Source organism: Physeter macrocephalus, chromosome 15 (genome assembly GCF_002837175.3).
Source record: "Physeter macrocephalus isolate SW-GA chromosome 15, ASM283717v5, whole genome shotgun sequence".
Lineage (NCBI taxonomy): Eukaryota > Metazoa > Chordata > Mammalia > Artiodactyla > Physeteridae > Physeter > Physeter macrocephalus.
Genome location: NC_041228.1, coordinates 41,808,222 through 41,812,284, shown reverse-complemented (window position 1 = coordinate 41,812,284; position 4,063 = coordinate 41,808,222). Strand labels below are relative to the sequence as shown.

At 37.6% G+C, this 4,063-nt stretch overlaps 1 protein-coding gene across 1 annotated transcript in view; it reads right to left on the bottom strand.

The window, feature by feature from the left end:
- Positions 1-4,063, bottom strand: part of RAD54B (RAD54 homolog B) — a 119,578-nt gene that overhangs the window by 55,794 nt on the left and 59,721 nt on the right. The gene's annotated exons all lie outside the window — the stretch shown is intronic.

The window sequence follows — 4,063 nt, the reverse complement described above, 5'->3', positions numbered from 1 at the left end:
TTGTACATGAATGTTTATAGCAGGATTATTCATAATAGCCCAAAGGTAGAAACATCCCAAATATCCATTCAACTGACAAATGAATAAACAAATTTGTGGTATATCACTACAATGTAATATTATTCAGCCATTAAAAGGATTAAAATACCGATACATGCTACAACATGTATAAACCTTGAAAACATTATGCTAAGTGAGAGAAGCCAGTCACCAAAGGACTACACATTACATGATTCCATTTATATGAAATGTCCAGAACAAGGAAATCTATACAGACAGAAAGTAGTTTAGTGGTTACTTAGGGCTGGGAGGTGAGGGTGAGTTGGGGCGGGGTGGGGGGGCACATGGTGGGGGCAGGTTGAAAGCTAAAGAGTACAGGATTTCTTTTTTTTTTAATAAATTTATTTATTTATTTGTTTATTTATGGCTGTGTTGGGTCTTGTTGTGCGCAGGCTTTTTCTAGTTGCGGCGAGCGGGGGCTACTCTTCGTTATGGTGCACAGGCTTCTCACTGCAGTAGCGTCACTTGTTGCGGAGCACGGGCTCCAGGCGCAAGGTCTTCAGTAGTTGTGGCTCGTGGGCTCAGCAGTTGTGGCTCACAGGCTCTAGAGCGCAGGCTCAGTAGTTGTGGCGCACGGGCTTAGCTGCTCTGCAGCATGTGGGATCTTCCTGGACCAGGGCTCGAACCCGTGTCCCCTGCATTGGCAGGCGGATTCTTAACCACTGTGCCACCAGGGAAGTCCCCAGCATTTCTTTTTGAAGTGTTGAAAACATCTTACAATGGTGGTGATAGTTGCACATAACTGTGAATATACTACTAAAAATTATTAATTATATATTTTATATGGGTGCATTATATCGTATGTGAATTATAAATCAATAAAGTTGTTTCAAAACATGAGATAACACCACACACTCACTAAATTGACTAAAATTTTTTAAACTGACTATATTAAGTGTTAACAAAGAGGTAGAGCCAATTATAACTTAAAAAAAAAAAGATGTAGAGCACCTAGAAATATTATACACTACTGGAAGGAATGTAAAGTAGTACAATCACTTTGGAAAACAGTTTGGCAGACTCCTAGAAAGTTAAACATACACCTCCTATAACCAGTCATTCCACTGGAAGGTATTTACCAAACAGAAAACATATGACCAAAAAAAAAAAAAAACTTGTACAACTTCAAGCCAGGTAAACCAATCTCCTGAAAGCCTGAAAAACCACTGTCACTACTAGAATTCAGATAATGCATATGTTCATCACTGGTATTCATGGATTTAGAAAGTGAATCTTGACTATCTCCAAACAATAAATTATCCTCAGAACCATCAAAGTTTTTTTCTGAGAAAACAAATGATTGATATGCAGCTGAGACAGCTGTGTTCAGAATGCTTGGCTCAATGACCTTTTATCAGTCCCTGAAAGGACTCTGGCTGCTGTAATCCTGAACAGAACAGTCAAGCAGGCAAAGGACTTAAGTGCAGTGGCCCCCGTTTCCGGCTTTCCTCTCATAATGAGGGTGTTTGAACAAAGGGTAATTTTACATACTTCTTTGGGGGAAAACATGCTTCTAATATACCAGGAATTATGATGTAGAGTTTTTTAGCCTCCTCTTTGGATATATTATTGTGAATACATTTCCCATATCATTAAATTAAAAAGTAAAATGGTGTTTAATATCTGCATAATGATATTACCAATGATATTCCCACTAACCGAGAGGATCCACTTCACTACTATGTATCAGCATATTACCTTACCAATTTTTCTCTAACTGTAGCTATTTTTTGCTACAATTATCATACAGTAAAACTGACTTTTTCTCTTGGTGTACAGTTTTACAAACTTTAACACAGGTATAAATTTATTTACCCACTACCACAAGCAGGATATAGAAGAGTTCTATCACTCCAAAAGACTCCCTCAGGCTATTCCTTTTAAGTCAGACCCTAACCCTATTCAGTTACTGATCTGTTTTCTACCAATATAGTTTTGTCTTTTTGAGAATGTCGAATAAATGGAAATCATACAGTATACAACCTTTCAAGCTGGTTTCTCCCACTCAGCATAATGTCTTTGAGATTCATCCCAAGTTGCTGCCTGTATCAAGTTTGTTCCTTATTATTGTACGGAATACTGACAGACAGTTGAGGTGTTTCTAGCTCTTAACTATCACAAATAAAGCTGCTATGAACATTTATGTACAGATTTTTGTGTAAACATTCATCTTTACCAATTTAATAGGCAGAAATGGCATTTACTGGGGCTTCCCTCGTGGCGCAGTGGTTGAGAATCCGCCTGCCGATGCAGGGGACACGGGTTCGTGCCCCGGTCCGGGAAGATCCCACATGCCGTGGAGCGGCTGGGTCCGTGAGCCATGGCCACTGAGCCTGTGCGTCCAGAGCCTGTGCTCCGCAATGGGAGAGGCCACAGCAGTGAGAGGCCCGCGTACCACAAAAAAAAAAAAAAAAAAAAGAAATGGCATTTACTTAACATTATAATTTGAATTTTATTATTAGTGGTGAGTTTTTTCATATATATTTACATCTCCTCTTTGCTTGACTCGTCTAATTTCACATTATAAAGGATGCACCTAAAATAAGTTTCATTTCTTTAAACTGAATTTTCAATCTGATCTGAAACCACAAAAAAAAAAAAAAAAAAAAAGAAATGGCATTTACTTAACATTATAATTTGAATTTTATTATTAGTGGTGAGTTTTTTCATATATATTTACATCTCCTCTTTGCTTGACTCGTCTAATTTCACATTATAAAGGATGCACCTAAAATAAGTTTCATTTCTTTAAACTGAATTTTCAATCTGATCTGAAAACCCTCAACATTCATTTGTCCAACAACTTATAGTTTGCCCAAAATGTAGTCTAAACCCAAATTCTGATCTTATTACAAAATTTCAGTGAAGTCTATGAGTAGAAAACAGGCATTAAAGAGAACCTGAATTATAAGAAATTATGTCAAAATTAAAATATAAAACACTATTAAATTTTAGTATGTAAAAGGCTAATACTTAAAAAGTGTTGCCTGTGCTAGAAGAATCAAGAATCCATTTACATCTTAAGGAATTCACTATACCTTCTATTGTAATAAAATTTTAAATAACTTGTGAAATTTTAAATAAGCCCATGTCATTTAAACACTCCTCTCTATCCCTCCCCCCTAAAAAAATAAAACTATCATGTTTTGGCAACATGTAGCATTTAACAGAATAAAATGTGCCAGGTTGAAATAAGCCCACTCACTAGAAATTATTAAACATCATTCTGTAACTCAATAAATGATTATGTTTTAACAACAGGTCCAAAGGTTGATTCTTTTCATTTCTTAATGAGAATTAGTTTCTCATTAAGAGAAACTTAATGAGAGAAACAATGAGGAGGGATAATTAGTGCATTATTTTAGGGGTAAATAAAGATTACCTTTACCTTTATTACCTCTTAAAAAGATCACTCTTGACTTCCCACTTGCTAAACTCCTTTCCCCACAATAAATCACAGAAAAAGGCCACAGCATGGAAAAATAAAGTTAAAGTTATTCTGTGATGCATTATGTTCAGGGATAAACTCGAACACATGCATAAAAAGGGAACTTATACTGCCTGAAAAAGCTGCCTGCCCCCATGTTTCCACTTCAAGCACCCAAACACCCACTTAACTCCCTCCGTTTCTTCAAATTCCCAGTCACTCCTCAACTTCTCCAATCTGGCTTCCACTCTGATCCTCCCCCAAAGCTGCCTGGTTAAAGGCCACTAAGGAGCTCTTTGTCAATAAATCCACAGGTTACTTTTTAGTCCTGACCAAAGTTCTCAAAAAGCATTGGACAATGTGGACCACTTCTACCTTGAAATACTGAACTACATTTTTATAGCTTCTAACACACTTCAAATTTTCCTCCTCCTTTGGTTGCTGTGTCTTTTTTTTTTTTTTTTTTTTTTTGTGGTATTCGGGCCTTCCTCTGTTGCGGCCTCTCCCGTTGCGGAGCACAGGCTCCGGACGCGCAGGCTCAGCGGCCATGGCTCACGGGCCCAGCCGCTCCGGGGC